We start from the raw sequence: 12,144 nt of genomic DNA, 5'->3' as shown, positions 1-12,144 counted from the left end.
TGACTATTTCTTGTGATAACTACATGAAGTAGAAGGTATTCTGTCCTTCTTTCTGTTTACTTCTGGAACTTGCCATAAAAGGCACAGGCCAAGCCCTAGCCAAGAACCCACTCTGGGCAGCTGGAAGCTGATAGATCTGCTTTGAAGAATAGAAAGAAAGTAAAGCTAATTGAGAAAGAATCTCTTTAATTCTCCAGATGTAAACAGCTCTGCTTCTAGCTAGACACTTAGCTTGGTGCTTAAAGTTCTGCCTTCTCCCCAATCTGTAGAATTTAAGTTAAACATGCCTCTAGAACAACCCTGACTCATGGTGACAGAAAAATGCCATATACCTGCACCTCCAGTTTCAGGCAAGTTGACAAATAACTTCAATAAGAAAGCAAGTACAATGGTAGGTAAGAGGCAGCTGCACCACCTTGCAAAACTTATGTGTTGCTATCGAGCCCTCCTCAGTGCCAAGCCCAAGACACTAATACAGGAAGAACAGGCAAAGGACCTTAAATAGGGGGCATAACCCAAGTTATTAATAAGATAAATTAAAAATGAGTGTGAACATTCTGCTACAAAAGAGATAAATCAGAGGGTGGAACTAGAACACATGGAGGGCAGAGTGGGTAATGCCTCAGAGGACAGTATGAAAAGTAGGGTGGTAATAACTGTGCAGACCCACTAGGCCACAGTAAGGCCTGCACTTTACTCTACATGCCACTGATAGGCAGTAAAGGTAGTCTAGTTTTAAAAAACGAGCCCAAGGTTTTGGAAATAATCTAAATTTTCAATCATTCCCATCTGCCCCCTTCGAAAGCCCCATGGACAGAAAAGATTTTTTTTACAACCATCCTTTGCAATTAAAAATGGGAACAATTATAAATGTACAATATAAAGTTTGTATGCATGTTAATTAATGTTAAAATAAAAAAGCAAAGTTCTGAATGAAATTATGAAAGGTTGTCTTGGCAGCTTGAAGCAAGAACCAATCAGCAACCACCAGTTATCTAGCACTGCATCACAGAGCAATTATGATGAGAAGAGGATGAACCAGAGAAAGATGTCAGAATCAGTTAAATGGCTCCTTTCAGAGAACTATGATGTGTACATAAAACTGAAACCAGGTTCTTAATTCAGAAAGGAGTCTTAGGTACCCCATGAGAATACTCCTAACCTCACAGGGCTTATAGGACCATGTAAGGCATGTGACAAAAGCATCCTTGTATTTATCAGGGAAGTAAGAGAGAAAAAACAAACAAACAAACAGCCAAATGGCTTACAACTACACTCAACCATTGCTACACATAAGGAGAGAGAAAAAGGGAGGGGAGAGGGGACTGAGGGCATGAGAGAGAGGAGCGATAGGGAGGGGGGAGTGGAGGAGAGGGAGAGGAACATGCTGGCCCTGTCCCAGAGCAATTATATTTATAAAGCTCCTTAGTGATTCCACAGTTGACAACCTCTGACCTAAGGCAGAGTCAGCTAATGGCAAGCCACTGCTGATTGCTATCAATTAGAATGACTAATCAACTGGAACTGCATACCCATTGGCACCAGACCTCACCTGAGGGACCTCTGCAAGAACACAATTAGCTCAAGGAGATTCTAGACTTTCTCACCCTGAAGCCAATAATCCCATAATGATCAACAGATAAGAAATTGCAAATTCCAAAATCATAGTTCAGAGCTGTAAGGAATAAAAACTTCAACTGCAAACCTGTCCTGATACAAAGCGCAGCACTCTTAACCCACTTTCTGAACGCCTGAATGTCACATTCCCATGTGTTAGTCTACAATGCTGACAAAGAGATATATTTTGAATGTGATAATTAAAAAATAATCTCAATGAAGTGGGTATTATGAGATAATTGGCCATCCTCAGGATTTAAGCAAACTGGTAAAAGCCAAGGACACTTATCATCAAGGTCAATTACAGTAAATGCTTATCTGAATTACATTATTGCTATTGTAAAACCTTATGAAGAAAAGGAAAGGAAAGGAAAGGAAAGGAAAGGAAAGGAAAGGAAAGGAAAGGAAAGGAAAGGAAAGGGAAGGGAAGGGAAGGGAAGGGAAGGGAGGGAGGAAGAAAGGAAGGAAGAAAGGAAGGAAGGAAGGAAGGAAGGAAGGAAGGAAGGAAGGAAGGAAGGAAGGAAGGAAAGGCAAGCAAGCAAGCAAGCAAGCAAGCAAGCAAACACATACTGGAGTGGAATAACCTAGGAGAAGGCTCTCCTGTTGCTCAGCTACTGGTCATTTAGGAATTCTGACAATTTTGAGGAGCCTTCACTCACAGTCAATACATGTAAATACAGGATTCCCTAGCTGAAAGGTTAAAATACACCGTAACACAGAAAAGTGGCTCTAATGTGACAACACTCAAGAGTTTTGGAGAACACAAGTCCATGGTTATCCAGAGATGAACCAAGTAAGCCCCTGTTCTTTTGCGCCCAGTAGTTTGAAAGGTGGTGGGACCATCAAGAGAAGAGGCTTAGTGCAAGGTAACTAGGCAACAAGAGTTACCTTCAAAAAGAGATTATTACAGTTTATGCAGCCGCTGAATCGCTCTAGTTTCCCACCCATCACATGTATATTCATGCCATTATGTCACATAAGGCTCTCACCAGTGACCAACAAATGGACCCACCCCAATTAGATGTTCAGCCTCTAAAACTGTGAGCCAATAAAACCTTTTTCTTTTTAAATATACCTTGTGACAACAGAAAACAAGGCAATACAACCCATTATTAAATCAGTTATACTTACTTCATTAATACTCAAAAGGAGAATTCATGACTGCCCTTTGTTGAAACTGAAGATCCCAATGAGACTAGATTGTAGTTTGTTAGATTATTTTTGTCCTCCACATGCCACTTTAGCTTGTCTAGATTAATATTCAGGCTCAAGTACCAAATGTCAACCAGAAAAGAATCTGGAAAATCTTTGAAAGCCAGAGAAGGGAAACAGAATCTTCGACCTTCCTTCAGCTAATTGAAATATGTTTGGCAACTGAAGAGTCTAAGACTTTAAAGTTGTGATTAAACATCAAGACTTTGATGTTTTATATGGCATTCTTCCCCACTAATTAACTTCATTAGTGTAGTGGTGAAGAATACCACATAAAACATCAAAGTCTTGGTGTTCACTGTCGACATCAATCCAACTAAACAGTAATAAAGAAATAATTCTGTAAAAGGCATTACCTTAGAAGAACTAACTACTTCTGCTTACAAACTCAAACTGTACTATAGGCATATTTTCTCAAAATAATCCAAAGATGTTATTCACACTGCAGTTTAACTATTCTGCAGCAAAGCACATCATTTAATGTACTGTAATTAAGTGGCCCAAAATGTCATACTGAGCAAAAGGATTGAGACATCCCACTATAGTTATATGGATGGCTGTATAAGTAATCACTACTATGGGATAAAAGAACATGGGAAACACAAAGCAAACAATCACAAGAAGGATGCACTGAAAGGTAGAGTCTAATATGGATTACTGGGATGGAGAGTTTGCTTGGCAGTTAAGAGCACTGGCTGCCCTTCCAGAGGATCCAGTTTCAATTCCCAGCACCTACATGGCAGTTCACAACTGTCTGTAACTCTAGTTCCAAGGGATCTGACACCCTCATATAGGCAGGGGAGAGACCAATGCATATAAAATAAAAATAAATCTTAAAAAAATAATCATGTACTTTAAGTAATAAGTTTACTTCAGCCCCAAAACAAAAGATCAAACCAGAAGGGGGAAAAAAATCAGGTAAGTTATTAAGAACTGCAATCAAGGCCTTCTCAAACTCCAAATTCACACTGTTCTTGACCTTTCTTTCGATATATAATATAAAGAGATGGGGATACAAAAATATAAAGATAACTGAATAGGTCTTCTCAACAGGAGGAATAAAGCTCATAGTTTCAATGAGCTCCACTCAATAGGGTAGGATAAGTCCCACCTTTACCTGCAAGGGCTCAAAGAAACCATCTAGTTTCTTGTTACTCAGAGAGTGTGGTTCAGGCCTGTATCTCAGCCACTTGGGAGGCTGAAGCAGAAAGATAAGGAAGACAGCAAGTTTAAGGGCAGCATAAGCAACATACTGAGACACCATCACCACCACAAACACACAGTAAAAACAAAGGCAAGATGCAGCTCAGTGGTAGCGCACTTGCGTAGCATGTGCAAGGGAGAAAGGGGAAGAGGAGGTGGTGCTGGTATACACGTTCAGCTTTTTCCTATCAAACTGCCTAGATTGGCATGTGTTGTAACCAAAGTTTTGGTTATTATTATTATTAGTAGTAGTATTAGTAGTAGTAATTGGAAATGTGAGAAGCACTTGTGAACTTTCTCATTTTAGACAGAAGGAAACCTGAGTTCCTGAAATAATGCAAGTCATGTATGACTGACTACCAATGGCTGATAACAGAAGACAATTCTTTAATTTTAAGAGTTTGCTTACATTATAAAAGTCAAAGGAAAAGATACCTAGGTACTGTGTTAGAAACTCAACCAGTACTTAGCAACAGGGTATCAAGAAAAAAGGACAAAGCTGAGATAGGGTGTGTGTTTAGTATTTAGGCATTTGTCTTGGCCTGCCTTTGGAGTTCTGACAGGATATGACCTCAGCTGCTGCCACCTGTGCCTACTCACTATGTTCCCTTTTAAGAAGGCCCTGTCCACCTCCCACCTCGCCCCCATCTGTCCCCTCCCCTCTCTCTGCCTCTCTTTCCTCTCTCCTGCTGCTTCTGTCCCCTTTCCCTTTTTTACAATCCATTTCCCTAATAAAAAACAAAACAAAACAAAAAAAAAACAAAAGAAAACCTCTGCTTGAACTCATCTCAAGTGGCTTTTTAAAAATTACAACAATGATCCCATGTTAGAAATTCAACAAGTACTTAGCAGCATGAGATCAAGAAAAGAGGACAAAGATGAGATAGGGTGTGTGTGTGGGAGGGGGGGTATGCTCAGGTAGCTTGCTGACAAATCTAGAGTCAAATCTGACTTAAGCCATTTTTTTTAAAATAAATGGTTTAATTAGCATATACTAATTACACAGACAAGTTTTACTGTGCGAGTGCACACACATGCATGATAAATACAGGGCCTGCACCTGGCTCAGCACTAAGTGACAAAACTTTAAAAGCTTTCAACGTGTATCATTTGTGATTTATTACTGTAAGTTCTCATTAAGTTAGCACCACATAGCAATTACTACATTAATAACAGATAAAACCTCACTCTTCCAGTGTGACCTTCATGTTAACTTAATCACATCCACCAAGATCCTATGTCCAAGTGAAGTCACATTCCTAGACAACAGGGATGAGAATTGGATGTCATCTTTTGGATGGATGCAATTTAACCCACATCAGGAGCCAACATTATATACATAATAAGGTCAAAGTTTTTTGGTAATTACTCATTAAGCATGTGTTCTTGACAACAATACAACTGGAAAAATGTCCTCATTTATATATGTACCTCTCATAAGGGTGATGCCACATCTCGGTAACTATCTTCTAGACTATTTGCAACACACACACACACACACACACACACACACACACCCCAATGCACACAAGCATGCACCACCTTCAGTGTTATGGTAGAGGCTAGGTCAAGATTTACGGAGAAGTCCTGTCCTTTCCTCTCATTCCTTTCTGCAATCCTGCTGCAAGTCTTTCTGCTTTGGAGGAACTGACAGAATTCAACTTGTATTAGTTCCTCAAAAAATAAAATTTATACTGCAAAGTTATAGGTAGAACTATCCAAAATATTCTAATTCTTGGGTGAAAAAAGATAGCAGCAGACAGGCTATAACACACCCACCACAACAAAATTCATCGATTTAAACAAATAAACAACAACCTAACACACAGGTTCCTTGAGAGACAGGCTACTAGGTTGAGGATAAAGCATGCCTATGTGAGCATTTTCTTAAAAAAAAAAAAAAAAAGTTTTAAGATGAATTAATGCTATATTGGCATTTATGTTCTTAATTACAGTCAATTTCTGAACTCAATAAGGTCTCAACTATATGATTACCTTTGATTGGACAGAGATTTTAGATAGAAGCAAACAAAGTATTTTAAAATCAACTAAAGTAGCTAAAATACATGCTCTCTTACATCCCAATATTCTGGCAAGAAGTTAAATGTGATAACTGACATTCAGACATATGACCTTCTGTTCAATTTAAATGAATTATTTTTAGATATTCTGTGATGACTATTCTTATGATTTAAGTACTGCATAATAAAATCCATCTTTCATTTTGCTTTGGTTCAGGAAAGGCTTAAAAAATTCCTCTCCAATAGCATTCTGGCAAACACTCTTAAATTGTATAATTCACCAGGTTGAACTGTGCTGCTACAATCACTTTCAAAGAAGATAGTTATAATACATTATCATTACAGCTATACAATCCATGCTGAATGCTCCTTGGCTGAATTCCTAACATTTTAATGCTGAAATTGATCTGTTTTAAAAACATCATGTGAAGGGTTTTTAAATACCATACAGGCCCAAGCTCTTTATTTTAAATGCCTTAGAAATGAGCTTGTATAAACAGGGGGACCCCCCCACACACACACAAATCCTGTTCTCTAATCTAGCATTAAGCATATTTTAAAGAACAACAGGCATGTTTCCAAACAAACTACTGTGGTATACAAATTACTCAGCATGCATGAGCATAACAATGCTTCTCATAGGAGTTTAAAACCTAGAGAGAAAGCTGACATTTCACCAAAGTTGTCTTGGAAACAATATTATTTGTGGTATCTCAAACATGAGAGGTGCGTATTTGTGCTCAAGCTACTTCTGTGAAGCAATCAAATGACAGCGACGGTGTTAATGTTTCCAATACAAGGCTGAGAAAAGGGAGTACATAGGCATTGAAATAATATAAGGCATTCACACAGATATGGCACCACCATGACTCACACACATTGGGCTCCAAGCTGGTTCCCACTCAGGCAGATATTTCTCTGCCTCCAAGACCACTGTGGGAGATGGGCTACCATGGCATCCATGACTTCTGACATTTCCCTATAGTCCATAGCTAGTAGTGCCTTGCCACACTGATGCTAGCTTTAGCCTTACTACTTGCTTTGGCCAATGTTCCAATAGCAAACCTGACAGAACACTGACAAAAAAATAAGCTTTATCTGGCTGGCTGCTGGCAGTGAGAGGGTAACAAATGATACCTCTGAGACACTAATTTCTGAGTTGAAGACATTCTAGATCACCCAGAGACACTAATTTCTGAGTTGAAGACATTCTAGATCACCCAGAGCTGACTGGAGTTATACGAGCAACGTCAACATAGCTTAGCCTAACCTGAATAAAATCTCTCATTCATACTCTCTCAGCTAACAGGAAGAACGCTGAGATTTTTACAGTACTAACTTTTAGAAAGACTCATTATGCAATTCAAACTGACATAGTCATTTAATTGAGTTTATGTACTATAGGAATATATGCCCCTTTCTCTTCAAACATCCAAATTAGAAACACAAAAACATAAAACTATCATAAATTCATTAGTTTTGCTTACACCTTTTCTCCATGTTATCACCACACATGACTTGTACAAAACTTATTTGAATGTTATTATTATTAATATTTAGTGGTTAAGCAAGCAAAACTAGTGACATTAAGATGACAAAAGCTAACCAGGAATGAAATGAGTTTTAGAACCTGGTGTTTCTGATTCTGGTTCCCAAATGATTTTCACTAGTATTTGAACAAAAAATATGGTACCATGACATGTATATGTACATGTATATATGTGTGTGTGTGTATATATGTGTGTGTGTGTGTGTGTGTATGTGTATGAATATGTATATATGTATAAGTAACAAAATGTAGAAAAAAATCACATTGTCTGATTTCTAAATTATACTGGTGCTCCAGAATTATATAATGTAGGCACATATCCTTATTATAAAAATTCCATTCTCTTAAAGAGTAATGAACTGGATGATATTTTAAAAACAATTCTTGGTATTCAAAATATGTATAATCATGTGATTTAAAAGAAATTTTAAAAAAAGGAGGTAGAGGTATGAGAACAAGGACAGCTCGAAGTCATCAGGTCAAACACCATGGCAGCTCCATCATCAGCTCTCTGTATATTTGATAATAAAATAATTCAGTGTTTATGTTCAGTTAATGCTGTATCTCATTTTCATTTAAATGTCCCTTTGAGCATATCCTATATAAAGTTACTTTATTATAGGGTTATCATTTCATGGAAAAAGTAGGCCCTCTAATAATGACAACCTAGTCAGAAGACTTGAAGAAAAAAAAGAGAACAAGCATTCAAAAAGAAAGAACTAACCTTGAAGATAGGATTACAGGTGGAGATAAGTCAGTGATCTATACAACAAGCTGACACTTCTTCTGTTAAGGCCTGACAGTATTAATTTTAAGGCTTTGCAATCTATATCATGTTTGATGCATTTTCTTTCCTGTACTTGTACAATGGCTTTAAGAGTGTAACACTATTCCTTCACAGGCCACACAAAAAGCAAAGATTTGGTCTAAGGCACTGTTTTCATGCCCCTTGTCTACATAACTGAAAGAGAATTATCATGCAATTTTTATATATTTTTTAAAAAATATGGAGTCAATCACCATTGCACTATCAAGATCTCAGGACATACATAGCAAGACCACACAGGCAAAGACTGTGTGGCTTTAGTGGGTATGGTGTCACCCAACTCTACCTTGACATAATGAATACGTTGAGATTTAAATGCAAGAGGAAGGTTATAAATTGCTGTTCAATAGCCTCATTTATTTGACAACCAACTGTTCATAGCTAAATTAAAGAGGATGCTGGACAGGAAACTCCTGGCTAACTGGTTTGGAGCAGATGCCTGAATTTTCCTCCTTCTCCCTATTTAGTAAAAGTGAAACAAGCTCTGTCATGGAAATACAGGGTGTGGAAAGCTGAAATGGACAAGATTTTTGTTTCTTTTCCTCTTCGGTGGCAGAATAAGAGATAACAAATGGGCATATCCTGACATTAGACTTGGAGAAGGCACACCAGGAAAGCCTTCAGGGTCAGATGCACTTGAGAATTAGTGTGTGGGGTACTTGAGGGGGCCAGTATAATGCATTTATTGTAGCAGGGTCTGGAATAACAATTTATAATTGAAAGTTAGTATTTCAAGTTAATTCAGGCCATGTTCAATTTGCTACCAAGTGAGTTTTTTAAATTACTAAATACCTATGTCTATATAGCTTTGAAAGCTAATATTCACTTACAATGGCCACTTTAATGTGGATATTAGATCTCTAATCTTCAAGAGAACACATAAAACTAAATAAGGAAGGTTAGTATATTCCAAATATCTCAGTACATGAGTGCTATTATTCTAGTTGGAAGGCACTGTGTCTGTCACTTTTGCTGTAGTGTGCAGAGCTCTATGTGCTATGATAAAAACAGTACATTGTTCACTGACTTAACAAATGATGACTTTCTTTCACTACAGTGGATAAATACATGGAATTATTCTAATTCCTCAATATACAATTCCCTCCAGGTTAAATCTTAGTCTTTAGTTGTTATATACAAGCTTAGAAAGCACCCAGTCTACTACTTTGGTATTAAATACTAGATAAAAATGCGAGATGGGTCTTATCCAAGGCCCAAAAGCCAGAAAGAGGTAAAGTAATGTGTCTTATTCATGACTACAATGGAATTTTCCTGATAAGCACAGACATTTGGTGCATTTCATGAATTTCCTTTGAAGCCGGTAAAATACTTTTAGGTCCTAATACATCAGGTTCATTACAAAGTGAGAGTCAAGAGACATATGCATCAAGTATCAAAGAGATAGTTTGTACATATAACTTGAGAAGCAACATCTGTAGACCTTGGTACCCCCCTCAGGTTTTATATATCTTTATACACATCTTTTCTGCCTTGCTTCATATATTTCATAATATAATTCATATACTTAATTTCTGTAACCAACACAGAGACCATATGAAGACAATATAAACAGTTCCTTGCATCTGCTTATCAATAACATCATTCACTGCTTGTTCTCCTGGTCATGTACTTATGTGGTACTAATTTTCATATATAATCTAACATTCAAAAGAAAGAGAAAAAATGTATGTTGTGCTTTGCTTGTGAATCAAGTGATCTGTGTTAGAGTTTCACAATCATCAAACTCTTTGACATGGGCAAACTTGCAAAATTCTCAAGAGGGTCAGCTGTGAGGATGTGATATCTTGATAGTTTCATATAGTACAGTATCAAGTGTGTTTTCAGAAAAAAATATATATCTGATTATATTAAAATGTCATCTAAAAAGTTTAGTGAAGGAATAATCATATAATTACTGGTATAAAAGTTACCAAACTGAAGACAAAGAAAAACAGGCCCTAGAATGAAACAGATATAAAGCACAAGGCCTAACAATTCACAGTTTCACTATTAATATTTCTTTCACTACTGATACATGCACAAAAGAATAGAAAATCATAAAGATGGCATAAACTGAGTTCATGTTGAGGACTGTATTTTTCAGTAGAATTAGCCAGAATACTAATTGGAATATGTGATGATATTTACTGAGAAGTTACTATGTTGGCAGTTACATAAACTATAAAATTATAAGGCAGTTTACATAAACACTGTCTCAATCTTAACAAAATTCAAAGAAATAGACATACTATTGTTATTATTATAAAATAACAGAATTAGAAGACTTTTAATAATTTGCTTTGTGCCCACTTCTAGTTTATAAAAGACTTTGTATAACCCCTTTCTACTCTGCATACTGTTTTCTACTGTATGCAGTTAAGTTATGGCTATAACTTCTCATTCTCATATGGATTTGGAGAAAGGCCAGATGCAACTTCGAACACAGGAGGTAAACTGAAGTATGGTTTGTATGTCTAGAGCAACCATTCTGAATGGCTACATGGACAAAAGTAATATTTATCTTAAGCCATAATAACAAGGCTTTGTCTAATGTTTCAGTACTGAATACTGAATAAACAAATGTACAATAGGCTTCAACACCTCTACACCCCAGAGTCAAGGTTCACAAGAACCAACTCCCTGTCTGTGGATAAGAACACTGACCAGAGTATGGTGAACATGCACAAGCTTAAACAATGGTGACAGATACTCTCCATCCCAGTCTAGTGCTCTTTCTACTCCATTTCTTGTTGGCTTCTCTCACCATGTATTTCATTTAAAAATAATAAATAAAGTATGGAAACAAAATAGTTTCAATGGTAACAAAGCTGGTAATTATTTTGGTCTGTCTCAGAAAGCCCTTATTAGGTAGTAAAAATAGTAAAGAATCCCACTAGTAAAAGCTGCATCTAAAATGAGTAGGGGGAAAATTAACAGATCAAATATAAAAGTTATAAAAGGATATAAAATAGCAATTCTTCTATTTCTGCTCAACTATGGCATTCAAGCTTCAAGAGACTTGCACTATGACTGCTATCCAGACAGATCAAAGTGGTTAGTGTAGGATTCTATCATCTCTCACCTCACTTAGAATCCTATGTAACACAGCTGAAAGTTTTAGTTAAAAGATGCAATAAAAATAAATAAATAAATAAACAAACAAACAAACAAACGTGGCACTAACTGCTTAATGAATGAAAAGGGGATCTTAAAAGCAATTAAGGCCCCAGTTACAAAGGATTGTTAATGTAAATGATTATATTCTTGCTTTTTAAAAGAGCTCAGGGCCCAAGAAAGATGGCCTAGTATACACTGCTTTTGTAGAGAACAAGAACCACATATATATGCACAAATATATATTATTAAGAGCAGCTTTAAAGGGGTTGGAGAAATCGCTCAGTGGTTAAGAGCACTCACTGGCTGCTCTTCCAAAGGACCCAGGTTTGTTTCCCAAGACTCAAATAGTGGCTCACAGCCATCTGTAACTTCAGCTGAGGAAATCTGATGCCCTCCTCTGAACTCCAAGGGTACCAGGCATACATGTGGTACTTAGACATGCATGCAGGCAAAATACCCACTTATAAGGTGAAATTAGACCCCCCCCAAAAGAAAAAAGCCCTTTTAAAAAAGTATGTTCTCATGTCCTTTTTTCCTTTTTTTTTTTTGTTTGAAATAAAGTTGATTAATTAAATGAAAAATAAATGAGGGACTCACAT

The 12,144-nt window shown here is 37.0% G+C and overlaps 1 protein-coding gene across 14 annotated transcripts in view; it reads right to left on the bottom strand.

Moving 5' to 3' along the window:
• Nucleotides 1–12,144, bottom strand: part of LOC100762258 (transducin-like enhancer protein 4) — a gene marked incomplete at its 5' end in the record, with an annotated part of 129,696 nt that overhangs the window by 29,761 nt on the left and 87,791 nt on the right.

This window comes from Cricetulus griseus, chromosome 3 (assembly GCF_003668045.3).
Source record: "Cricetulus griseus strain 17A/GY chromosome 3, alternate assembly CriGri-PICRH-1.0, whole genome shotgun sequence".
NCBI classification, from domain to species: Eukaryota; Metazoa; Chordata; class Mammalia; order Rodentia; family Cricetidae; genus Cricetulus; species Cricetulus griseus.
The sequence above is the reverse complement of the archived record's forward strand: the minus strand, read 5'-3'. Positions and strand labels throughout refer to the sequence as shown.